A 27,801-nucleotide genomic window follows, 5' to 3' on the forward strand; every position below is an offset into this window, starting at 1 on the left:
CTAAGCAATGGGAAATATTCTCACTACACTCAGATGAAAACCCAGCTTCCTTATCATGACCTGAATGCCCTGCCCACCTCTCCCACCATATTTCTTCCTCTTCTTCCCTTTATTTGCAGTGCTTCAGCCACCATGGCCTCCTTCTTCAAACTTGTGATGCTCTTTCCTGCCTTGGGACGTTTGCACTTACTGTTTCCTTCTCAAAGAGACCTTCTGAACCACTCAAGCTAAAGCTCTATACTTCACAGCTACTTATCTTTTCTTTTCGTAGCACTTATTGCTACCTGAAATTACTTTGTTCATGCATTTGTTTACCTGTGCATTACTTGCTTCTCACTTTAGAAGGTAAGCTCCACCAGTGAGCAACTGGTGTATGTCTTGCTCATAACACATCCCCAGTACCTAGCACAGTCTCTGGCTCATAGCAAATGATGAATTGTTGTGAGTTAAACAAATGTGAATACAGTTGGGAAAAACAAAGCCACGAGAGCCAAAAAGATACGTTCAAGAGGTAGGTAGAAGGGTATCATTTCCCGGAAGATGGCTTCGCAGAAACTTTGGGATTATCTTGTATAACCTCCTCAGTCCACAAGTGGGGAAACTGAGGCCCAGTTACAGGATACTGAGAGAAAAACTGTTGTGGGTTCCCAGGCAATTGGGATCAGATGTCATAAGCTGTCTAGCAGATGAGGTCCAGAGAAGGCCACAGCCACCTCCCTGAGGCCATCAATATAAGTCTGCAGCCACCACCAGCCCTAACCCCACGTGGGGAGGAGGTGCCTCTTTGGGAGCAGAGGTACTAGTCAGCTGACAAACTGTGAAAGCAGGGCTGTGGAGGGTGGAGAGGCCCATTCCTGAGACAACCAGCTATTCTGAGACAGCTAGGGATAATGGTTGTACCGAAATAACCTGGCCTCCTCACCCTCGTTCCAGTGCTCACACCTCTGTCCCACCAGAGGTGAGACTAACACTTGAACTCCTTTCAGCAACTCTTAGACGCTTCAGCTTTTAGCAGGGCCTGCAAAGGAGAGGTTGATCATCAGACGGAGCCCTGTCCACTGAGGGCTCACAGTCTGATGGAGGAGACAGACTGAGGTCCTCAGGTTACTGACTGATAGTGGCTGGGTTGGAGGGAGTTAAACAGAGAGAAGACCCCTAGAGGAAAGGATCCCTGAATTAGTTCAATCGGCATACAGAAATTATCCAGTCCATGAGGTGACAGTAAGAGAAGTAACTGCCAGTGTAAAGAGAGGGAGGCAACACAGCTAAGTTCCAGGAATTGTTTGCAGTCTTAGTGGGTGGAATCTTCCGGAATTTGAGAAGAGAGTGGCAGAATAGGAGCTGGAAAGGAGGGTTTGGCCAAATTATGGAGGACTTTGAATGTCAAGTGAAGAGTTTGGGCTATCTTTGGTGCATAAAGAGGTCCATGGGAGATTTTTGACCATAAGGAGACCATGATGAGCTCTGCATGGTAGAAAGTGCTTTGTGGCTGTTTTGGGGAGGTAGCTCGGGCAAGGAGAGCGAGGGTGGGAGGCAGATAGAAGGAAAAAAAACACTGTATTTTGGACGCACAGCTCTTGGCAGGACTCCTGTAGGAGGAAGGAATTGGGCCTTGGTCTCTTGAGAGCTAGTATCCTCACTTCCCAGACTCCTGCGCCATGCCCCTCCTAGGGTCCAACTTTCATTCACTTCTTCCGAACTCCAAGTTTGAATAGAAAGTGTTGCTGAAACCCTAATTTTAAACGAGGGGTCAGAGCAAAAGAGACTTCAGCTCCCAGAATGCTTGGCTCTACAGCTCTGCAGGTCGCGCATGGTTCTTTTCAAGAAAGGAGGGGCCAGTTGGGTGAAGTGCGGGAAACCTGGGTACCGCCATCTTAACTTGGGTCAAACCAACTGTTCACCTAGTGGGAGGTTCGTGTTCTCTCTGTTGTCACTTGTTAACACTATTGAAATAAAATGCGCTTAACTATTGCAAGTCTCCTTATTCTGTTTTGCGTTGGGAATTCCTTCCATTTTGCACCCTAGGCCAGAACTGAATACCTAAGGCTACAATAGGACATCCCAGCATGGCCGCACTCACAGAGATTCCTCTGGGGGCGGAGTCGGAAGCTGTCTCGCCCCGCCTCCTGGTGGGAGGGGGTTTCCGCTTCCGGTAGCAGCGGCTGCAGCCTCGCTCTGGTCCCTGCGGCTGGCGGCCGAGCCGTGTGTCTCCTCCTCCATCGCCGCCATATTGTCTGTGTGAGCAGAGGGGAGAGCGGCCACCGCCGCTGCCGCTTCCACCACAGGTACCTTGGGAGCCGCCAGGCGAGGTCGTTGGAGGGTGGGGTGGGCCCAGGATAGGGCAGCGGAACGCGGCCGACCCTCACGCTTCCAGCGGACTCCCGAGCGGCCCGTCGCCTTCCCCTGCCCCCACCTTCACACATAAACCAACTGAGGCCCCTGCAGCCCATCGGGGAGGCCCAGGGCCACCCCCCAGGGCGGAGGGCGAGGTTTGGGGGCAGAGGCCGATGTGAGGGTGGGAACCGGCTGCCGGAGTCCAGCTTATTGCAGAGGAGAGGGCTGGACTGGGTGGGGACTAGGGGACAACTTGGAGGAGGGGGTCGTCAGAGGGGGAAGGGAACTTGAGGGGTGGGGCCGCAGGGGGGTGCTGGGGGAGGGTGCGGAGGGAGTGGTGCCTGCTGGGTAGTGTGCAGTGAACCCTCCCGCGGAACTGGGCAGCTGGAGTAGGGGCCTTCTTAGGGTCCCTCTGGGCGGGGCTGAGCTTCCCACCTGCAGAGTGGGTGCGAGGTGGAGAGAACCCCAGGCGGGGTTGCTGGGGAGAAAGGGGGAAGGGACCAAGATGTGGGGCAGAACGTCTGGAGTTGGAGTTAAGGACTAGTTAGGAGCCTGGATAGAAAAAGAGGTATGGAGAGAAAGCTTGGCTAAGAGTATACATATGTTGGTGACCTTTTGAAAGAGTAGGACTTTTCAATTTTGTTTTTCGTTGTATGTTTTTTGCAGTGTTGGAACATTGCTAGATTAAGCAGGTGATGGGTGGAGCTTCTGTAGTTTGTTTTGGGGAAGCAGAGTCAGGGTCAGGAGAAGTTGCATCTTGGCTGTTGCTTTGTGTGGAGGAAAGAGTTCTGAAAAGAAGGTGGCAAATTATTTGGGAAGACTTGATTACTTTTCAGTTGTTTAATTCTACGAGAATGGGACATGGGGAGAGGAAATGAAAACTAAGAAGAGAGGCCGGGCTTGGTGGCTCACGCCTGTAATCCCAGCACTTTGGGAGGCCGAGGCGGGTGGATCACGAGGTCAGGAGTTCGAGACCAGCCTGACCAACACGGTGAAACCTCGTCTCTACTAAAAATGCAAATATCAGCCGGGCTTGGTGGCGCGCGCCTGTAATCCCAGCTACTCGGGAGGCTGAGGCAGGAGAATCGCTTGAACCTGGGAGGCGGAGGTGGCAGTGAGCTGAGATCTGCCACTGCACTCCAGCCTGGGCGACAGAGCGAGACTCCACCTCAAAAAGAAAAAAGAAAAGAAAACTAAGAAGGGAAGATTTTTCCAAGAATTGGAGACTTCATTCCATCTGAGGAGTGCAGTATAGGCCCAGTGGTTAAAAACCACACTGCCTAGGTTCTCAAATATCAGGGCCATTGCTACTTAGCTGTGTGACCTAAACTCTCTAAGCCTCAGTTTTCCCGTCTGTAAAAGGGAGAGGTTGGTATTTTCTAGCTTGTGAGTTTATGGAGAAGAGTAAATAAGACAATTTGTGTCAAGTGCTTACTACAGTGTCTGGCAGGTAGTAAGTGTAGTAAGTAGCTTTTACCTGTCACTGTAAAGGGACTAGCTGGTATATTTGGGGCTCTTCTGTTGTAAGTAAAATTTATAGTAAAGAATTTGACTGTAGACAGGGCGTTAGAGTATTATCTTTGTAGTTGTTGTAGGGTTTTGTTGTAAGTCATTTGGCTTTACTGGCTTGGTGGACCTGGGGCTGAAAGTCCAGTACCAATACTAATTCTCCTCCGTGGTATTCTCAAAAGTTCACCTGCAGTCTTAGCAGGGCATGTTTTTGTCCTTCTGTGACTTTGAAATACTTGGCTTTGGTTTGCTATTGGGGGAGGGTGTATGACTTGAAGAAAGAATGCAAGATTGGAAATTTGCTTAGATTGAGTAATCAACTGATTATAAAGTTAGGTCCCCGTGAGGTGACTTTTCTTTAAAAAAAAAAAACAAAAACAATGCCTAGTTATGTACTCTTTTGTGGAATACAGAGAAGAGAAATACACATTTAAGGAGGAGCATGGGTTAGTTTCTAAATAGTTATGGGTGAAGTGCCTTGCAATTTGAGGATGAAACAGGTGGCAACTCGTTTTCCATACTGCGCGTTTAGTTCCTTTGCCTACTCACTTATCCAGAGTGAGTCCTTGTTTTTACTGTTGTCTCTATTTCTGAACATACATCTTTGTGTCACATAAGTAAAGACGTATGTATGTATATATACTTTACTTCACATAAGTAAAGTATATACATCTTTACTTCACACTCTGTTAAAGAAAGGGATGATTTTCTTTAGGAAGTGAGTTTAAACCCTTCCATAGGACTTGGATTTGTAGTAGGCAGAATTACATCTCCCTCTTCCCAAAGTGTCCGTACCTTGATCCCCAGAATCTGTAGCTATCTTATGTTACATGGCAAAAGGAACTTGGCAGGTGTAATTAAGGTTAGGAGTCTTAAAATAGAAAAATTATCCTGGATTTTCTGGGTGGGCCGAATCTAATCACATGAGTCCTTAAAAGCAGAGAACTTTCTCCAACTGGGGTCAGAGAAATGGGCAGAAAAGGAAATCAGAGATTTGAAGCATGAGAAGGACTTCATCTGCCTTTGCTAGAGAGGACCACATGGAAAGTTATCAGAAGGAATGTGGGCAGCCTCTAGTGGCAGAGGCCAGTCCCTGGCTGACAACCAGCAAGAAATGGGGACCTCAGTCCTGCAACCAGAAGGAACCTGAATTTGGCCAACAACCTGGTTGAGCTTGGAAGTGAATTTCCCAGAGTTTCCACCAAGGAATGCAACCTTGAGACACCTTGATTTTTGGCCTTGTGAGACCCTAAGCAGAAGACCTAGCTAGCCAAGCCCACCCAACTTCTGACCTACAATAAGTGTGAGATAACAAATTTGTGTCATTTTTAGCCACTACATTTGTGGTAATTTGTTATGGCAGCAGTAGAACACTAGTATAGATTTTGGTACCAGGAGTGGGGTACTATTACCTAAAAATGAAAGTGGCAGTAGATAAAGGTTAGAATTGTTTTGAAGGGCATGATAGAAAAGGCCTAGAACACAGGAGGATCGCTTGAGCCCAGGAAGTCAAGGCTGCAGTGAGCGGTAATGGCATCACTGCACTCCAGCCTGGGTGGCAGAGTAAGACCCTGTCAAAAAAGAAAAAAGAAAAGGCCTAGGACAGACTTTTAGTAGCAATATGGATGTTAATGACTCTGCTAGTGAGGGCCCAGACAGAAGTGAGGTCTTTCTTATTGGAAACTGGCAGGAAGGGGATCCTTGTTACATAGTAGCAACTAAGTTTAGCAGAATTGTATCCTATGGTTATATGGAAAGCCAAATTTGCAAGTGATGAACTTGTATATTTAGCTGAGATTTCCAAGCAAAGTATTAAATGTGCAGCCTGGTTTATTTGTGAATGTGAACTTTAATGGAGTGAACCCCTGTGGAATACTTCCACAGCCCATTAGGTTCTTGAGAATTTTATGGCAACATAAACAATTCTAGTTTGGATTGAAAGAGACAGTAATAGGGCTGTTGGACCCCCCACATTCTACTGATAGGAAGCAGGCTGATAAAACTACTCACATGTGAATGTGTTGCTTTTCATAAAAAAAAGCAGGGTGACTCAGACGGAGATAGGAGAGCCCAGAGGGGTGGAGCTAAAAGCTGGAGAGGATTTTTCCCAGGCTTTGAAATGGAATGGAGATTCCCTAGATTTTGAAACTGCTTTGGACCCGAGGCTCTGTTTTCTTTTACATTTTGCCCATTTGAACTGGAATGTCTATAACTGTTATTCTATACATGTCTCATAATGGTATGTTGGGAGTAGAGAACTTGTTTTCTTTAGGAATTGTGCCCCAGGAATTGGACTTACTGTTTTATCCCCAGAACCTCATCCACACCTGAATAGATGAATGAGATTTGGGACTTTGGAAATGATAAGCTTTAGATGGGAAACCTTTGGGACCTTGGGATGGGATGGATGTATTTTGCATTTGGGAGAGAGATGAATCCTTGGAAACCAGAAGGCAGACTGCGGTAAGCAGAATGGCTCCCCTACGATTTCCATACTATAAACCCTGGAACTTGAATATGTTAAGTAGATGTAATTAAAGTTAAGGATCTTAGGTAGATTATCTTGGATTTTCTGGGTGGGTTTATTCTACTCACATAAGCACTTAAAAGCCGAGAACTTTTTCTGGCTGGTGTCAGAGATGAGGCAGAAGGGGAAGTCAGATTTGAAGCATGAGAAGGACTCAGCCTGCCGTTACTGGAGGGGACCAGATTGAAAGCGTGAGATGGGGAATGCAGGCAGCCTCTAGTAGGAAAGGCCAGTCTCAGCTGACAACCAGCAAGGAAGTGGGAACCTCAGTCCTACAGCTGCAAGGAACTAAATTCAGCCAATAGCTTGAATGAATGTGGAAGCAAATTTTCCCCAGAGTTTCCAGCAGGGAACCCACCCACTGGTTACCCTCATTTAGCCCTTGTGAGACCCAGTCAAGCTCACTGACTTCTCTAAGATAATCAATTTGTGTTGTTTTGTTTGTGATAATTTGTTATGACACAATGGAAAACAAATACAGGGGTTTTGCTGGTTTTATTTCAGAGTCTTTGGGATATCATTTTCTAGAGAACAAAGATAGCAAAGATTCTATAAAATGATTTAGTCCTGGAAGACTCCACGGAATAATGGTGTTGAGTGGAACCTGTGCCTCTTTCTTGATGTTTGAATATTATTATTGTCCTTAGATGCAATTTGAAGGGTCTTGATGATCAGCTTAGTGAAATGTAGTTTCTGAAGATCTAGGACATTGGTAGGATTTCTGTAAATAGGTGGTTCTTCCATATCTTGGGTAAATGACATAATTTCTTCATTAGTTTTTATTGGCTTAATAATGGGTTTCTATGACAGCCTTTTAAGGCTTATTTCATATTTTTTTAGAGGAGATGGAAATGGGTGATACATTTTTGTGAATTTGTAACTGTCTCTCTGTTCTCTCACACCTCCTACCCCACCCCAGCTCAGCTCAAAGTTGTAAGATCTTTTCTCCCTGTCATTGTCTGTTGAGGTTGTTGAGTTTAAGAGTCAGATCTGGGAATCATCACTACAGAATGGAGTTTCTAGCTTTTAAGAAAAGTCTTTTGTTTTTGTTCTTTAACAGTATCCTATTAATTGGATTCATAAAATATGGACTAACTAAACTTTAGTAAGAGGGTGAAGGAAATGAGACCATTTCTTTTGTAATCACCTGAATAGAAAGGTGATTACAAGATTAGCATTTCAGGGTATGAAAGACTTTAGAGATTATGTTCGACTTTGGGTTTAGAGTAAGGGAAATTGGCCACATGAATGTTAACTGGTCTACTAAGATATCTCAGCCCTAGAGCTAGTCTAGAATCCTGGTCCAGCCAATAGAGAGTCATGACTTTTGAACTATGTTCCCTGAATACCCTTTTCTACTGTTGGCCAGGCATGGTGGCTCACACCTGTAATCCCAGCTCTTTGAGAGGCCGAGGTGGGCAGATGACTTGAGGTCAGGAGTTCAAGACCAGCCTGGCCAACATGGTAAAACCCCATCTCTACTAAAATTAGCTGAGTGTGGTGGCGCGTGCCTGTGGTCCTGGCTACTCAGGAGGCTGAGAATCACTTGAACCTGGGAGACAGAGGTTGGTTGCAGTGAGTCAAGATCACGCCACTGCACTCCAGCCTAGGGGACAGAGCGAGACTCCGACTCAAAAAAAAAAAAAAAAAAAAAAAGATGTTAACTGTCTGTAATATTCAACTATATGACAACTTTTGCATAAATATTACAGTATGATTTGTACAAGTTCAGAAACTGAAAACCAATATGATTTGCCATTGAATTAGGTAAGGGCTTAGTATTTTAAGGTAATAAATAATGTGATACTTGATTTGAAATGAGAAACTGGGTTTTGATCTGTCACAATTCGTGGGTAACCTGGATAAGGTTTGTTTCATGAGAGTGTTAATGTGTTCTTATACCTAAATTTCTTTGAACTTCTGAGACGGATAATTTCGAAAGTAGCATGTCATTTAGTTTATAGAGAAATCTAGGCCAGCCAGCTTTTCAAATGAAGAAATTCCTCTAGGATTATTAAGGAAAAGTAGCTGCTGTCATTGTAACAAAGGATGTATTTTCATTGGGTTACAGACAATTGGTAGTTTTCTTACGTTGAGTGCTCCCAGATGTACTTTTTTTTTCACATGTAGAAGTCAAAGATTGAGTCTTTTAAAAAGTTTAAGGTGAAAGCATTCACAGTATCACAAGATACTGCTAGGAGTGGCATTTTAACTGGTTTCTACAAATTCTGTCTTTCAGTCTTAGACATTAAAAAACCCTATGTAGCAACAGTTGCTATGGTGGGCAAGCTTCTTTACATTCGTGGTGATAATGTTTTCTTGCATAGAAAATATTGTGTTATCTGAGGTGACAGTTTTAGGGTTAAATACCAAGGTACAAGTTAGATTAATGTTTTATAATTTTTTATGTGTGACATCTTAAATGCCCTTATATTGGCTGCTCTTTTCTTTTTATACTTTCTTGTCTTGTGGGTTTTTCTGACAGGTTTTTATTAGCTGAAACATTTTAATTTGCTTGGAAAAGTGAACACTTGGCATTTTCCTGAAGTTATGACTAACGCTTTAATGGGCATTTCTCAGTTTAGCTATCTCATCAATGTTCTATAAATTTTAAGAAAGCTACCCTGTTTAAAATGAATGGGTAAATTATTTTCCAAAAAATGGTATCGTGTCATATCCAGAAGTACAAGATGGTCATTTTGGGTTATTGAATTCATAACCACTCAAAAGATGTTGTTCATTCAGCAGATCCTGAGTGCCTGCTACATTTCTGGCAGGTATTGTGCTAAAGATCTCCAAACTATCACTGCCCTCCAAGCTCAAAATTGAGTGACATTTTCTAATAATAGGCATATCATACCACAACTTAGTAGCTTTTGGAGGTGTTTTCTTATAATAACTCCTATTTGCTTTGTATCTTAGGTATAGTTTTTGAAACAGCTACAGAAATGAGAAGGGGGTAGAATAGAGAATTAATTGAGATTGCGGGTAGGGAGGGGAAGGCAACAGGTTAGTGGGAAAGAACTCCCACTGAGTTTGGGGAAGTTTACTTAACCTCTTCAAGTCTGGGAGTTCTTGTCTCTACAGTTCAGATAACAACTACCTTGGGCAACTTACTAACTTTCGGTTTCTTCACCTGTAACATGGGAATTAGTAGTCAGGATTTTTGTGAGGATTAATAACTAGAGTACTAGCTAGTATTATCATCTCAGGATTACTGAGGATTAAAGGAGAAAATTTATAAAATGTCTGGCATATAGGTGCCCAACATTAGTTATTTCCCTTCCGTTTCAGAGAAAAGAATATGTTTATTGCCAGTGCTGTCATTCTTCGTTCTTTATTTTCATTTTCTGCTGCCAAGAGTTATTTTTTTAATGAGACTTTTGACCTGTACTTCCTGTTTCTAATGTAGCCTGTTGGGTGGGTGAGGTATGAATTGCTGCCTAGGGGTGGATCAGTATGTAAATCACGCCCAGTGTAGATTACCTCAATTACTTGTGTACAGTGTCTATTATCTAGTCTTGGTGAGTCTAGGATTCTTTTGCTTCTAGATAGAGAAGGTAATATTCCCATCTCAGACTCAGGAAAAGGTCTGCCTTTGCTCACCTATAGACTTGTGAATATAGATCAGAGGTCTTACTCCCAGTGGTTCTCTGATCACAGTTTGGGAATTGCTTGAATATTGTGTGTTAGGGATATGTTTGGAGAAGGCCAGCTCCCTGCATTAACATTTTCTCTATGTCTTGCTCTCAGGTAATCCACTAACTTGCTTTCTCGTTTGCTTTGTATTATTAAGTGATAAACTGTAGGCAGACCAGGAACTTGTATTTATCGGCACTTTAAAACTTTTTTTTTTTTTTTTTTTTTTTTTTTTTGAGATGGAGTCTCGCTCTGTCGCCCAAGCTGGAGTGCAGTGGCGCAATCTCTGCCTCCTGGGTTCAAGTGATTCTCCTCTCTCAGCCTCCTAAGTAACTGGGATTACAGGCACGTGCCACCCCACCGGGCTAATTTTTGTATTTTTAGTAGAGGCGGGGTGTCGCCATGTTAGCCACGCTGGTCTCAAACTCCTGACCTCAGGTGATCCACCCACCTCAGCCTCCCAAAGTGCTGGGGTTACAGGCGTGAGCCACCGCGCCCGGCCAGTGTTTTGTGTATTTATGATTATATAGAATGGCTACAAATGGCCAACTGCTTTGGAGTTGTCTACCTTTTGTAAAAAAATGAAAATAGACTATTGCCTGGCAATTAAAAGTATTCAAACATGTATTTTGCTACAAAATTTATTGTGAGAAGGTTATCAATGTCAAATAAAATGCTTTCATTATTTGCTTCTATTTGTCTGTCTTCCTGACCAGTTCATTTTTCCTTCCAGTGAAGCCATCTTGAGCTAGGGTTTTCTTTGTGGGTAGTTTTTAATTTTTTTTTGTAGAGACAAGGTCTCACCATGTTGCCTAGGCTGGTCTCAAACTCCTGGGCTCAAGCAGTCCTCTTACCTCAGCCTCCCAAAGTGCTGAGATTACACTCATGAGCCACCGCACTGGTCTGAAGAATTTTTTTTTTTTTTTTTTTTTTTTGGGAGATGGCATCTCGCTCTGTTGCCAGGCTGGAGTGCAGTGGCACGACCTTGGATCACTGCAACCTCCACCTCCCAGGTTCAAGCAATTCCCCTGCCTCAGCCTCCCAAGTAGCTGGGACTACAGGCGCACGCCGCCACACCTGGCTTTTTTGTATTTTAGTAGAGATGGGGTTTCACTGTGTTGCCCAGGCTGGTCTCTAACACCTGAGCTCAGGCAATTCACCCATCTTGGCCTCCCAAAGTGCTGGGATTGCAGGTGTGAGCCACTGCACCCGGCCTGGTCTGAAGAATTTTTAAACACCACAGCTAAGGACCTGAGCATCCATCTGCAGCTACCTATATGCTCTTGTTACATACAGTTGTTATACTAGTGGGTTTTTCACAGCCATCTTTTATGACTGTTTGGAAAACATCACATTGACCTTCATACCTATTCAAAACTTTAGGCTTTGTTGCATCTGGAGTACAACGCTGAGGCCCACAGATGTCACCAGCCCCCAGCCAACATGGTGGGGCATGTCTCAGTTGTCTTCCTTTCTCCTTTCAGCAGCCACACAGAAAAGCTTTTCCATCGTTTAAAATCTGATTTTTATACAATTGTGGCCTGGTGGCCAGCCCATTCAGGTAGAAGAATAATGAAGAACCCTGATTATTGAAACTCAGTATCCCACCCCCACCTTGCCTCCAAATTTAAAGCAGTTCATTTTATTATAGTGTTTTGGATAGGCTGTTAATAAATCAGTTTGGAGAACTAAGGAAATCGTATTAAATTTAATGAAAAGAACCTATTTAGGCTTTGGATCCTAAACAGATCTGGCTTCCACCACTTAGTAATCCTGTTGTTTTTGGCAGATTATTTAACCTCTGAATCTGTTTATTTCTAAAATCAGAATATGCATCTGATACTGTGCCTGGTTTGTAAGAGGCATTCAAATGGTAGCAGTAGTTATTACATTCATAAGTGCTGAATTTTTCTTTAGATTACTGTATATCCCAAATGAAGTTTTCCATCTTTTGGTTCCAGCGGGTCATAGCCAGTGGAATAAAGTTTCACATTGTGACTTTATTTTGCTTATGTGGCATGGTAAAAAGGTGTATAGATGATGATTATATTATAGGAGACAGTACAGTGGAGTTCCGATTTCTCTTAGGTGTTTGGGGTAGAACTGTTAATCCAAATCAAACTGCTTGGATTTTCTTCTAATACCTCCCTTCATTGGAAGACCTCACACTTGTTGCTATGTCATTTATGTCACATTGACACTCAGATCCCTTTTCTGGGTTGAAGGTGGAGAAATGTAATTCACACAAAAGGCCCAAATGCTAATGTTTTTGTTTTACTGTACTTCCTGGTTGGTTTTATGGAAGTAATAGTTCCATGTATTGCTTTAATTTTTTTGTATGTATGTATGTATTTATTTTGAGACAGCGTCTCGCTCTGTCACCCAGGCTGGAGTGCAATGACATGATCTCGGCTCACTGCAACCTCTGCCTCCTGGGTTCAACCTCTGTCTCCTGATGCTTCTGCCTCAGCCTCCCAAGTAGCTGGGACTACAGGTGTGTGCCACCACACCTACACCTGGCTAATTTTTGTATTTTTAGTAGAGATGAGGTTTTGCCATGTTGGCCAGACTGGTCTCAAACTCCTGACCTCAAGTGATCCACCCGCCTTGGCCTCCCAAAGTGCTGGGATTACAGGCGTGAGCCACCGCACCTGGCCTACGTGCATTGTTTTTAAAAACAAAAATGTTGTATGTTTTGTATGCAGGAATGAAAGCAGAAGGCCCCCAGGGGCATGTTAGGATTTATAATCTCCTGAAGTTAAATATTCTGCAAGTTTACACAAGCAATAACTTCATGAATTACCAAGTATTACTGAGAGTATTTATGTTCCAAATTCGAAGCCTTAATCAAACCAGAAAAAAAACATATTCTGTTGGGTTTGAACAGGTAGTTTTCTTATTCATTGTATACTTAGAACTTTGAGATTTGAATGAAGGTCAGAGAGTCAAGGGAACTGCCAAGGAGTTAGTTGCTAGATACTTTTTTATTTTTTTGAGCTGTATATATTTCCCCACTTGAAAAAACAAAAACACTACTACTTATATGGCATTAGTATGATAGGTGAGAGAGAATGTTGTTGGCCATGGTTACCACCTTAAATTGACATGGGAAAAGAGAATCAATATGAAGTGGAGGAAAAAAACAATAACTTCATTTAATCATACATTTTTACCATTAACCTGTTTTCTTTTGGCTTATCCTTCTGAGCTAGGGTAAGGAGGCTTGTTTTGTCTTTGTTGTTTTTGTTTTTCTGTGTCAGTGACCTCCAAATAGATGATCTTCCAGACGAAATGGTTGCCTGTTAGTACATCTGGTCTGTACTTGAAAGCTGCAAAAGGTGATTGCGTATCTCTTGAAATAAGGGGAATTGTGAAATAGTTGTTCTCAACCTGCTGCATGGATTTTGACTATTCAGGTCGTGATCTCCACAAGTTATTTAAACTAGAATTTCTCAACCAGTGTATTGTGTCAGGGTGCGTTACAGATGTGTTGAGATACTGGTCCCCTCACACCTCTGGCCATTCATGCAGAATATAGTTTGGATACAGCATCCAAACCAATGACCTCAGATGCAGAGCAGTCTTGATCATTTACCCCATTGTGCCATACAAATATTATTTTCTGTCTTGACTGTAAAAAAGACTGGGCGCAGTGACTCATGCCTGTAATCCCAGCACTTTGGGAGGCTGAGGCGGGCAGATCACAAGGTCAGGAGTTCGAGACCATCCTGGCCAACATGGTGAAACCCTGTCTCTACTAAAATACAAAAAAAAATTAGCCGGGTGTGGTGGTGCTTGCCTGTAGTCCAGCTACTCAGGAGGCTGAGGCGGGGGAATGACTTGAACCCAGGAGGCGGAGGTTGCAGTGAGCCGAGAGCGTGCCACTGCAGTCCAGGCCTGGCGACAGAGCGAGACTCCATCTCAAAAAAAAAAAAAAGTTAAAAGTTAAAAAAAAACTGGGAGCACTAATTTAGAAAGCTCAGTAATTGGATATCTTAACAGTTTTAAGAGTCAAGGTGGTAAACAATCTGAAAATAATCTTGGCTTTAAGTTTTTAAAGCCATTTTAAGGTACCTCTCTGACCCCCAAGTAATTCTCTTTGGACACATGATTCAAAGGATATGCTTTAAAATACAAGACTGTGAACGATTTAAGGTTGGACAGTAGTGGAGAAATTCAAGTTCTTATTTTCTAAGCAGTAATGTGAGGCAGAAGTAAAGTTCCCTTTTGTAGAACTGTTATCTCTACCTGACTAACTCTGAATGCCACTGTATCTTTTCTGAGGCTGACATTTTGTTAATCATTCATCAAGCTTGGGTCTCATACTCTGAAGCCTAGGATACATTGTCTTCTTGTCTTCCTTCAGGAAAGAATGGCATATACTTAGTTTGAGCAGTTTAATTTTTTAATATTTATGTAAATCACCAAGTTAGCCTTCTTAGATGAGTTTCTGTTTGTCTAACTCAGGAATTATTAATTTTGCTGGAGTTTACAGATTTCCTGAGCCTGTAATAATTTTCTTCTTCAAAAAAAGTACGTGTACATGCTACTTTATATACATTTACCAGAGAGTTCATGGCCATTGATCTCATTGTTGAGCTGCATTTTCAGTTCCAAAATTTGTGTAGTCTAAATAAGAGTTCCCCCATCTTATTATTTATAAATTTATGTGTTTAGTATAAACCAGGGATTGATTGCTCAAATGCCTTCAGGAGTCGAGCCAATAAGGTAAATGAAGAGTTGTCCAGATTTACGTGTGGTATCTCCATTGGGTGTCTTTTAAAAGAGCCATTTGTTGGACAGTCACAGCTTAGCATATCCAGCTGGTTTTTGTCAGTGCAGGAATGAAGAATCATTGTTACCAGACAGACAGATCTACCTGCCCTCCCTCCTGCTTTACTTCTTTTAAGAAATAGAAAGTTAAATTTTTTTTTAGTGTTGGTAACTGTCACTTTGAAAAATATTAATTATGAAAAATTTTAATACATAATTCAACTTAATACCTTTTGTTTTTTGTTGAGATGGAATTTCACTCTTGTCACCCAGGCTGGAGTGCAATGGCGCGATCTCAGCTCACTGTAACCTCTGCCTCCCAGATTCAAGTGATTCTCCTGTCTCAGGCTCCCAAGTAGCTGAGATTACAGGTGCCCACCACCACACCTGGCTAATTTTGTATTTTTAGTACAAATGGGGTTTCACCATGTTGGCCAAGGCTGTCACAAACTCCTGACCTCAGGTGATCTGCCTGCCTCAGCCTCCCAAACTGGTGGGGTTACAGGTGTGAGCCACTATGCCTGGCCCCTGATTTACTTTTTAAAAACAGTGTGAAGGCTGGACACTGTGGCTCATGCTGTAGTCCCAACACTTTGGAAGGCTAAGATGGGATGATCGCTTGAATCCAGGAGTTCAAGACCAGCCTGGGCAACATGGCAAAACCCTGTCTCTACTAAAAATGCAGAAAATTAACTGGGCGTGGTGGTGCACACCCATAGTCCCAGCTACTTGGAAGGCTGAGGTAGGAGGATCACTTGAGCTCAGGAGTGTGAGGCTGCAGTGAAGTGAACTATGATCATGCCACTGCACTCCAGCCTGGGTGACAGAGCAAGGTCCTGACTCTAAAAAAAAAAAAAAAAAAGAAAAAGGAAAAAAAGTGAAAAACTTGTACACATATGCACCTAGCGACATTATTTCATAGTAGCCAGAAAGTGGAGACAGTCCAAATATCTGTCAATCAGTGAATGGACAACCAAAATGTGATATATTTATACAGTGAATTCAGCCATAAAAGGAAATGAACTACTGATACTTGCAACAACGTGGATAAACTTGTAGACATTTTGCTAAGTGAAAGAGGCCACATATTGCATGATTCCATTTGTGTGAAATGTCCATAACAGGCAAATACATGAAGACAGAAAGCAGATTATTGGTTGCCAGAGGATTGTAGGAAGAGGCTATTGGGAGTTAATCCTCTGAGGTACTGGGTTTCTTTTTGGGGCGATGAAGTATTCTGGAATCAGATAGTGGTGATGGTTCTGCAGCATTGTGAATATACGAAAACACACCATTTTAGGGTACAATCAGTTTTATGTTACATGGATTTTATCTCAATTTTTAAAAAGTAATATGTGAGCCAAATAGGAGATATACACACAGAGTAGTCCTGTTCCCGGCCATCTGTGGGAAATATATTCCAAGATCCCCAGTGGATGCCTGAAACCACAGATAATACCAAACCTGATTATCATCAGTTGGAACACAGTTTTCTGTTGATTTCTTCCACCCACAAATTTAATGCCTTTTCCGTTTTAACTAAGCATTTATCACATACTGCGGTCGTAACTTTTGCAGTTTGAGGTACAACAGCAAAACAAATGTGAATTTATTTTTCCCTCTTCACATTATCACTGATAGATTCGTTCTTACCATAGATCTTAGCAATTTCCACATATGATTTTTTTTTCCATATTAAGTCAAGAACTTTCACCTTTTTACTTAAAGGAAGCACTTTACAGCTTCACATTGGCATTTCCAGATTCTCAGCATCGCTACTCTTGCACTTTGGGGCATTTCTTAAGTAAAATAAGGGTAACTTGAAGGCAAGCACTGCAATACCGCAACATTCAAGTAACCAAGAAGGCTACCAAGTGACTAATGAACAGGTGGCATATACAGCTGGACAAAGGGATGATTCACATCCAGGGCTGGATGGTACTAGATGGTGCAAGATTTCATCACATTACTCAGAACCATGTACAATTTAAAACATGGCTGGGTGCAATGGCTCATGCCTGTAATCCCAGCACTTTGGGAGGGTAAGGCGGGAGGATTGCTTGAGCCCAGGAGTTCAAGACTAGCCCGGGCAACATAGTGAGAAACCTTCTTCACAAAAAAAAAAAAAAAAGCCAGGAGTGGTGGTGCATGCCCGTGGTCCCAGCTACAAGGGAGACTGAGATGGGAGGTAGAGGCTGCTACAGTGAGCTACGGTTGCACCACTGCACTCCAGCCTGGGTGACTGAGTGAATCCTCGTCTCTAAAAACAAACATGGAAAATAAAACTTATGAATTATTTATTTCTGGAATTTTCCATTTAATATTTTCAGACTGCAGTTGACTGCGGGTAACTGAAACCATGAGTATGGGGGTTGGCTGTGTTTGTGGTCACCAGTTTACGGTCCCTTGCTGTAGAACAGAAGAATAGGCTGTGAATCTAGACAAATGTTTTCCAATCACTACCTCTGACATTGGGAAGGTTATGCAGTTTTGCCTTCTGTAAAATGAGAAAGACATTACTTAGGTCATGGACTTGCTGGTTTAACAGTGATAAATCTGGCTGGGCGTGGTGGCTCATGCCTATAATCCCAGCACGTTGGGAGGCCAAGGTAGGAGGACTGCTTGAGCTTAGGACTTCCAGACCAGCCTGGGTAACATAACAAGACCTCATCTCAGCAAAAAAAAAAAAAAAAAAGTAAAGAAAAGAAAAAAAAGACAAAATTTAATTAGCAGGGGACAGTAGCGTATGCCTATGGTCCCAGCTACTAAGGAAGCTGAGGGAGGAGGATTGCTTGAGCCTGGGAGGTCAAGGCTGCAGTCACCCACCCTGGGTGACAGAGCAAGACCCTGTTACACAAAAATGATAAATCCCAAGACTCAGTGACTGACATAGGCATTCACATAATATCTTCAGAACTGAAAGGCAACCAGTTTTTACTGCCCTTACTTCCGGCCTATGCTATTTTTGTCAGTTTTAGGACAACCTACCTTATTAGCTGTTGGTTATTGATCACCTGCAGAGATGACGGTTGTCTCCTATGTAACCTACCACCATGGCAGTAAAGAAGGGAGTGGGAGAAGGGTGATAATCCTTATATTCTGCAGTTTTCTCACTTTAATCAGGTAGGTTAAATAACATATCCAACATCAGATGTAGGTTGTAGTGGTTCTAGTGTACTTACTCTTTCTGCAACCTTATGATGTCTTTTAAATCCAAGATCCATTCAGTAACGGAGTACTGAACTGTTTTTGTAGCTGTATCAAGGCTTGTCAAGCAGTGTGCTCATCACATGGTAAATCATGCAGCCTGGAACCTCATAAAATCTCCAAGAAACATCATTCACCCATACTGACTAGTTTCACATCTCTTTGGTAAGTGATAGTAGGAAACCTTTTTCCCCTGGTTTAAAAAGGATGGATGCAATAACATTTATAGGTAAGACTGAGGAGCATTTTAAAAATCAACCACAGGCTGGGCACAGTGGCTCATGCCTGTAACCCTAGCACTTTGGGAGGCTGAAGCGGTCAGATCACCTGAGGTCAGGAGTTTGAGACCAGCCTGGGCAATGTGGTGAAACACGGGGCATCCACCAAGAGAAATAAATCAAAGTCCAAGTACTTGAATTCATAATCTGAGGAGAGAGGTGTATGTAAACAAAACACGTTCAGTGTGACAATGTCAGAGAGTATATGGGGTTGCTTTGGCCCTGTAGAAGAGGTACTTGGCCTGTTTTGGAGAAAGATGGGAATGCTTCATAGTGGATGTAAAGTTTGCTGATTCTTGAAGGGTAAGTAGGATTTCCCCTAGCAAGCACTATTGGAAGGCATAATCAATGTATAAAAGCACAGAGACCTGGAGAGGAGTGGGAAGCAAGTTCAGTCAGTTTAAACAAATGTTTTGAAAATGTTAATCTGTGCAGTTCAAAGACATTTGGATAGAACAGGTTGAAACAATACTGATTGAGTTTATTGGTTATGGGACTATTTATGGTTTTTATTTTTTGTGTCAGTTTTTGTTTTTTCTCCCTGAGAATCAGACTGGGATCTTGTATCAGTTTTGATAAATTATTTTTCTTCTGGGAATTTCAAGTTTGTGGGCACAAAGTTGTTCATGATATTGTCTTATCTTTTTACCATCTGTAGGATCTGTAGTGATGTATCATTTCCATTCTTGATACTGGACATTTACCCTAATTCATCCCTCACTCCCTCATTTCCATTCTTGATATTGGACATTTACCCTAATATTCATTCTCTCCCTCTCTCTCTCTCTCTCTCTCTGACTGTCTCTCTCTCTTTCTCTCTTTCTCTCTTTCTCTCATTCTTTCTTTCTTTCTTTTTTCTAGACAGAGTCTCACTCTGTCGCCAGGCTGGAGTGCAGTGGCATGATCTCAGTTCACTGCAACCTCTGCCTCCCGGGTTCAAGCAGTTCTCCTGCCTCATCCTCCTGAGTAGCTGGGCTACAGACGTGTGGCACCACACCCAGCTAATTTTTTATATTTTTAGTAGAGATGGGGTTTCACCATATTGGCCAGACTGGTCTCAAGCTCCTGACCTCGTGATCTGCCTGCTTCAGCCTCCCAAAGTGCTGGGATTACAGGCATGAGCCACCACACCTGGCCCTTCTTTTTTTTTCTTAAACCAAGCACACTTACATTTTGAATTTCTTCCCCCGCCCCCCACCCGCAGAGGCAGGGTCTTTCTCTGTCACCCTGGCTAGAGTGCAGTGACATGATCATAGCTCACTGCAGCCTCAAACTCCTGGGCTCAAGTGATCTTCCTGCCTTAGCCTCCTGAGTAGCTGGGACTCAGCTAATTTTTTCCATTGTTTTTATTATTAAAAACAATTTTTTTGAGATGGAGTCTCACTGTATTGCCCAGGCTGGTCTCAAACTCCTGGGCTCAAGCAGTCTTCCCACTTCAGCCTTCCAAAGTATTGGGATTACAGTCATGAGCCACCATGCCTGGCCTAAAATTTTTAAATTATTTTTGTAGAGATCGGGGGTTGCACTCTGTTGCCCGGGCTGATCTCAAACTCCTGGACTCAGACAATCCTCTGCCTCGGCCTTTCAAAGTGTTGGGATTACAGGCATGAGCCACGGGCTCAGCACGAGCCTTTTTAAAGACTCAACTGGTATCGTGGATCCTCTTTGTTTCATATTTCTTTGATTGCTGCTTTTCCCTTTTTTTTCCTTCTACTTTCTCTGGGATTCTGTTTTCAAATTTATTGAGATAATGTGTAAGTTCTTAATTTTTAGTTTGCTTTTCTAAGTTCAAGTTTATGAATTTTTATTTTTGAATCAGGGCCTTGCTATGTCACCCAGGCTGGAGTGCAGTGGCATAGTTACAGCTTACTGCAGCCTCCACCTCCTAGGCTCAAGTGTTCCTCCCATCTCAGACTCCTGAATAGTTGGACTACAGGTGCATGCCACCACACCTGGCTTTTTTTCTTTTTTTTTTTTAATAGTTTTATTTTTAAGTTAAAAAAAATAGAGACAGGGTCTCACTATGTTGCCTAGGCTGGTCTCTAAACTCCTGAGCTCAAGCAATCCTCCCACCTTGGCCTCAGCCTCCCAAAGTGTTGGGATTACAGGCATTAGCCACCGTGCACAGCCTAATTTTTTTTTTTTTCCTTGAGATGGAGTCTCGCTCTGTCACCCAGACTGGAGTGCAGTGGCACGATCTCGGCTCACTGCAAGCTCCGCCTCCCGGGTTCACGCCATTCTCTTGCCTCAGCCTCCCAAGTAGCTGGGATTACAGGTGCCTGCCACCATGCCTGGCTAATTTTTGTATTTTTAGTAGAGACAGGGTTTCACCATGTTAGCCAGGGTGGTCTCGATCTTCTGACCTCGTGATCCGCCCGCCTCGGCCTCCCAAAGTGCTGGGATTACAGGCATGAGCCACCGCGCCCAGCCGATTTTTTTAATTTTTATTTTTATAGAGGCGAGGTCTCGCCATGTTGCCCAGGCTGGTCTCGAACTCTTAGGTTCAAGTAATCCACTCACCTCAGCCTCCCAAAGTGCTGGGATTACAGGCATGAGCAACCACACCTGGCCTAAGTTTATAAATTTCTAAGTCCTACTTTAATTGTATCCCACGTTTTGAAATATCGTATTTTTATGAACAAACTATCTGTAGCCTATGTTTTATTTTATTTAAAATTTATTGATTGATTGATTTTGAGGCAGAGTGTCTGTCAGCCAGGAAATTTTTCTGTAGAGATGGTAGTCTTGCTGTGTTGCTGTGTTGCCCAGGCTGGTCACGAACTCAGCCTCAAGCCATCTTTCCTCTTCAGTCTCCCAAAGTGCAGGGACCCCTGAGCTGTGCCCAGCTCTTAATTTCTAATTGATACATAATTGTACATATTTATGGGATATATTGTGATGTTTCAGTGCATGTATACATCGTGTATATATACCCCATGTTTTAGATGTATCTTTTTTTTTTTTTTTTTTTTGAGGTGGAGTCTCTGTCACCCACGCTGGAGTGCTCACTGCAACCTCCACCTCCTAGGTTCAAGCGATTTTCCAGCCTCAGCCTCCTGAGTAGCTGGGATTGTAGGCACCTGCCACCACACCCAACTAATTTTTGTGTTTTGTTGATGTTGTTGTTTTTAAGTAGAGATGAGGTTTCGCTGTGTTGGCCAGGCTGGTCTCAAACTCCTGACCTCAAGTGAGCCACCACACCTGGCCTAGATGTATCTCTTATTTATTTGTTTTTTATTTATTTATTTATTTTTATTTTATTTATTTATTTATTTTTTTGAGAAGGAGTCTCATTCTGTCTGCCCGGCTGGAGTGCAATGGCGTTATCTTGCTACAACCTTCACCTCTCGAGAGTTTCAAGCGATTCCCCTGCCTCAGCCTCTAAGAGCAGCTGGGACTACAGGCACACACCACCACACCCAGCTCATTTTTGTATTTTTAGTAGAGACGGGTTTCACTGTATTGGCCAGGGTGGTTTTGAACTCCTGACCTCAGGTGATCTGCCTACCTCGGCCTCTCAAAATGCTGGGATTACAGGCGTGAGCAGCTGCACTCAGCCTAGATGTATCTCTTTTAGACAGCATGTGATAGAATTTTTTTCCTTTTTTAAAATTTTCTTTTTCAAATTAATACACAGTAAAATTGACTCCTTTTTGTGTATACTGTTCTATGAATTTTAATACATACATAGATTCAAGTAACTACCATCACAACTGGGACACAGAACAGTTATATCACCTTCTGCATGTTACCCTTGGTAACATACCTAGCCTCCCACCCCTAATCTCTAGCAACCACTGTTCTGTTCTGAGTTACTACAGCTTTTTTTTTTTTATTTTATTTTATTTTTTTGAGATGGAGTCTTGCTCTGTCGCCCAGGCTGGAGTGCATTGGCGCGATCTCGGCTCACTGCAAGCTCAGCCTCCCAAGTAGTTGGGACTACAGGCGCCCGCCACTGCGCCCGGCTAATTTTTTATATTTTTAGTAGGGACAGGGTTTCACCATGTTAGCCAGGATGGTCTCAATCTACTGACCTTGTGATCCATCCGCTTCGGACTCCCAAAGTGCCGGGATTACAGGCGTGAGCCACTGCGCCCAACCTCACTACAGTTTTATCTTTTCATGAATGTCATATAAATGAAATCAAACATTATGTAATATTTTGAGACTGGCTTATTTAATTCAGCATACTGCCTCTGAGATTCATCAAAGTTATTGTGTGTGTAAATGGTTAGTTCCTTTTTATTACTGAGTAGTATTCCATTTATGGATAGACTATAGTTATTTTTATCCATTCACTCCTTGAAGGACATTTTGGTTTTCATTCTTTGGTGATTATGAATAGAGCTGCTGTGAACATAACATTATAGGCTTTTGTGGACATAAGTTTTCATTTTTCTAGGGTAAATAACTGTCAGTTGGATTGCTGGGTTATATGAAAAATGTACGTTTAACTTATTTATAAAGAAGTTGCCAAACTGTTTTCTAGAATGGCTATACAGTACTATTTTGCGTTCACACTAGCAATGTATGAGTTTCAGTTTTTCCTCATCTTCTCTAGCATCTCATCCTCTTTAGCATTTCAAGTTAAATATTGGCAGTATTTAACTTGTAATGTTGAAAATTTTAGATTTACAGAAGTTACAGATAGAATCTCCATATATACTTCCCTCAGTATCTCCTAATGTTCACATCTTGCCATAACTGTGATATGTCATCAACACTAAGAAACTGGGCCAGTCATGGTGGCTCACACCTGTTATCCCAGTAACTCTGGAGGCCGTGGTGGGGAGGATTGCTTGAGGCCAGGCGTTTGAGACCGACCTGGGTCTCAGAAGTTAGGTGGGCATGGTGGCATGTGCCTGTAGTCCTAGCTACTTAGGAGGCTGGGGCAGGAGGATCGCTTGAGCCCAGGAGTTTGAGGCTGCTGTGAACTGGGAGAGCTAGGATCACACCATTGCACTCCAGCCTGGGTGGCAAAGTGAGACCCCATCTCTAAAAATAAATAAATAAATAAAATAATTAAGAAATTAACATCGGTATAATACTATTAACTAAACTACAGGCTTTATTTGGATTTTACCAGTTGTATCCTTTTTCTGTTCAAGGAGCCAGTCCAGGATACCACATTAATTTAGTCATCATGTCTCCTTAGTATCCTCCAGTCTGTGAAGCTTCTTAATCTGTCTTTAATTTTCATTACTTGGAAACTTTTGAAGAAGACTCGTGATGTATTTTATAGAATGTCCTTCAATACAGGTTTGATGTTTTCTCAAGATTAAATTGTGGTTATGGATTTTTGAGAAGACTACCACAGAGGTGAAGTGCCCTTCTCATCACATTATATCAGGGGCATATGATGTCAAAGTGACTTAACACTAGTGATATTTCAGGAACGTCTGCCAGGTTTTTGTGGTTTTTCTACTGTAGAGTTGCTATTTCTCCCTTTCCAAGCCCATTGGACTTAGGAATACCCTTGTAATGAATAAGCATGGAAAGGGAGAAATTTAGGCTCTCTTTACATGCTTACTTATTTCCTTTTCTTAAAGGAGGAAAATTGAGCTCCATCTCCTAGATTCCTCACATGGGCAGTTCACAGTAGGGTTCTCCTATGAGAATCTAATGCTGTTGCTGATGGGACAGGAGGCAGAGCTCGGGCAGTAATGCGAGTGACTCCCGCTGCTCACCTTCTGCTGTGTAGCCTGATTCCTAACAGGCCATGAACTGGTACAGGCCCATGGCCCGGGGATTGGGGACCCCTGATATAAATGGAAGTGTACAATATGTAGCCTTTTGTTTCCGGCTTCTTCACTTTTAAGATTCACCATGTTGGTCAGGTGTAGCAGCTCACACCTGTAATCCTAGCACTTTGGGAGACTGAAGCCAAAGGATTGCTTGAGGCCAGCCTGGGCAACAAAGCGAGACCCTATCTCTACCAAAAAAAGAAAAACGATTCATCCATTTTGTTGCACAAATCAGTAATTTGTTCCTTTTTATTGCTAAGCATCACATGGCAAACTATTTGTTTATTCATGTAACTGTTGGACACCTTGGTTGTTTCTGTTTTTTCACAATTATGAATAAAGCTGCCTTAAATGTTTGTGTATAGGTTTTTGTGTAGATACGGGTTTCCATTTCTCTTGAGTAAATACCTAGGAGTGGGAATGCTGGTTGTATGGTTAAGTACATGTTTAACTCTATAAGAAACTGCCAAAAAAAAAAAAAAAAAGAAACTGCCGAACTGTTTTCCAAAACCATTTTGCATTCCTACCAGAAATGAATTAGTTACTGTTACTCTGCATCCACACCAGCTTTTGGTATAGTCAGTTTTGTTTTCTTTTTTTTTTTTTAATTTTAGCCATTTTAATAAATCTGTAGTGGTAGTGGTATGATTTAATTTCATTTTCCCTGCTGTCTGGCAGTGTTGTGTATCTTTTCATATACTTATCTGTATATCTTCCTTTGTGGTGTGTGTGTTCACGTCTTTTGCCCATTTTTAAATTGAGTTGTTTTGTTACTGAGTTTTTTATATGTTACAGATACAAGTTCTTTATTCAGATTTGTGATTTGCAAATACATTCTTCTTGTGTCTGGCTTATTTTCTTAATAGTGTCTTTCACAGAGCAGAAATATTTTAACGTTGATGAAGTTCAGTTTATCAGTTTTACAGCCCATGCCTTTAATGTCATGTCTTCACACTCTGCCTAACCCCTAGTTGCAAGAAGGTTTGATAATTTTACATTTATATCTTTTTTCTCCCCCCAGAGGTAGAGTCTTGCCTTGTCACCCAGCCTGGGATTATACAGTCATGAGCCACCGCATCTGACCCAAGTTTTACATTGATATCTGTGATTCATTATGAATTATCTTTATATAAAATGTGAGATTTAGATTGAAGTTTATGATTTTGCATATTGATCTCCAAGTCTTCCAAAACAATTTATAGAAAAGATTATTATGCCTGTAATCCCAGCACTTATTATTATGCCTGTAATCCCAGCACTTTGGGAGGCCAAGGCGGGTGGATCAGTTGAGCTCAGAAATTTGAGACCATCCTGGGCAATATGGTGAAACCCCATCTCTACTAAAAATACAAAAATTAGCAGGGCATGGTGACACACTCCTGTGGTCCTAGCTACTTGGGAGGCTGAGGCAGGAGAATCACTTGAACCCAGGAGGCAGAGGTTGCAGTGAGCTGAGATCACGCCCCTGCACTCCAGCCTGGGCACCAGAGGCAGACCCTGTCTCGAAAAAAATATATATATATATATTTATATATATATATGTATATATGTCCTTTCTCCATTGAACTGCATTTGTACCTTTGTCAAAAATTAATTGGCCTTATTTGTGTGAGTGTATTTTTGTACTCTTTATTCTGTTCCCTTGATCTATGTTTTATCCTTTTGCCAATACACTGTTTTGACAACTATAGCTTTGTAATAAGTTTAAAATCAGATAGTATAATTCTTCCAGCTTTATTATTTTTCAGAATTGTTTGGATTATTCTGGTTCATTTGGATTTCTTTTTTAATCCAGTCTGATATGATAGTCTTTGTCTTTTACCTGGATAATTTATTCCACTTACATTTAATATAATTAATCATATTCCAATTCAACTTTTTTCCCCTATGTTTCTTATGTTCTAGATTTTTTTCTTCTCCCTTCTTAACATTCTTTTGGATTCTTTTTATGATTTTACTTTTCCCTCTTTCTGGTTTGGAAATACATGCTATTTTTATTCTGTAATTAGTTGTCATACATGTTGTGACTTGCAGCTATAACTTAGCAAAACCTGATATTATAATTTTATCTTCTTTTCATATAATAAAAGACCTTTAGAAAGAATACTTTGAGATCTCCTCAGTACACTGTGTTTTTGTTATGTATTCTATGTTTTAAAGCTCCTCAAGGTATTGTTATTCTTTTGTATAATCAATGTTTGTTTGGAGCTGTCTGTAAATTTTCCTCTTTTTTGCTCTTTATTTTTTCTTTCAACTCAGACCTTCCAAAATGGGATTATTTTTCTTTTTTCTTTAGAGACATTTGCTTGATAACAGAATTTTAATTTGGCAGCTATTCATTTTTTTCAGCACACTGCAGTTATTAAACTGTCTTGGCTTCATTGTTGGTTTTGAAAAATCAGCTGTTCTAATGTTGCTCTTTAAATGTAATCTGCCTTTTTCTGTACTTGCTTTTCTTTAGTTTTTTGTTTTTGTTTGAGACAAGGTCTTGCTGTTTTGCCCAGGCTGGCCTCCAACTCCTGGGCACAAGCAATCCTCCTGCATCAGCCTCCAAAATAGCTGGGACTATAGGCCTGTGCCATTACACCCAACTCATCTTTGTTTTTTCCTGCTATTTTGTGATTATATGTTTGGTTTTGGATTTCTTTTTATTGATCTTGTTTGGAAATTGTTTGCTTCTGGAATTTGATTGTGTCTAATTGCTTCTGGGATATTTTCAACCGTCTTCAGTTACTGCCTTTATCCCATTCTCTTCTTTTCTGCTAGTACCAATTAAAAGTGTATCAAACTGGCTGGGCACGGTGGCTTACGCCTATAATCACAGCACTTTGGGAGGCCAAGATGGGCAGGTCACTTGAGGTCAGAAGTTCAAGACCAGCCTGGCCAAAACATGGCAAAACCCCCTCACTACTAAAAATACAAAAATTAGCCGGGCATGGTGGCATGCATCTGTAGTCCCAGCTACTCTGGAGGCTGAGGCAGGAGAATCACTTGAACCTGGGAGGCAGAGGTTGCAATGAACTGAGATCATGCCACTGCACTCTAGCCTGGGTGGCAGAACGAGACTTTGTCGCAAAAAAAAAAAAGTGTATCAAACGATTTCACTATATTTTTCCTCTTGTTTTTTGAGATCTGCTAGGGCATTGTATTTAAAAATAGATATTTGGCTGGGTGCAGTGGCTCACGCCTGTAATCCCAGCACTTTGGGAGACCAAGGCAGGTGGATCACGAGGTCAGGAGATCGAGACCATCCTGGCTAACACGGTGAAACCCTGTCTTTACTAAAAAAAAATAAATAAATAAATAAATAAATAAGCCGGGCGTGGTGGCGGACTCCTGTTGTCCCAGCTACTCGGGAGGCTGAGGCAGGAGAATGGCATGAACCCAGGAGGCGGAGCTTGCAGTGAGCTGAGATCAGACCACTGTACTCCAGCATGGGTGACAGAGCGAGACTCTGTCTCAAAAACATAAAAAAAAAAAAAATAATAAAAATAAAAATAGATATTTGTAGTAATCATTTGAGGCCCACAGTAAGGTACTTTTCTCCATGGAGAGCTTGCTTGTATCAGGTATGCATGGGCACTAATCCAGACCACCTTAAAACAAGCTTAAGATATGATATTCCCTTCAGTAGGGCTTTAATTCCTCCCTGGATCTTCCACTCCCCAGTCACTCTCACCATTAGGAAGTATGCCTCTGAAGTCCCACCTTAGGAAGAGGGCCTCCTGTTAGACTTTTTGTCTTGTGAGAGCCCTGGGCTTTGGTTTATGTGAGAACAAAATTCTAATTT

At 42.0% G+C, this 27,801-nt stretch overlaps 1 protein-coding gene across 3 annotated transcripts in view; it reads left to right on the plus strand.

The window, feature by feature from the left end:
- The first annotated feature begins 2,111 nt into the window (after positions 1-2,111).
- The window catches only part of CSNK2A1 (casein kinase 2 alpha 1), a 61,282-nt gene continuing 35,592 nt past the window's right edge, over positions 2,112-27,801 (plus strand). Inside the window, exons 1-2 of one of the 3 annotated variants that reach the window (XM_054466696.2) lie at positions 2,147-2,285; positions 18,038-18,154. The gene's annotated coding sequence lies outside the window, so the exon portion shown is untranslated. Of the gene's footprint in view, positions 2,286-18,037; positions 18,155-27,801 lie in introns of all 3 variants that reach the window. The other 2 variants (XM_054466695.2, XM_063659104.1) reach the window with 2 other exon arrangements.

Source organism: Pongo pygmaeus, chromosome 21, assembly GCF_028885625.2.
Source record: "Pongo pygmaeus isolate AG05252 chromosome 21, NHGRI_mPonPyg2-v2.0_pri, whole genome shotgun sequence".
Lineage (NCBI taxonomy): Eukaryota > Metazoa > Chordata > Mammalia > Primates > Hominidae > Pongo > Pongo pygmaeus.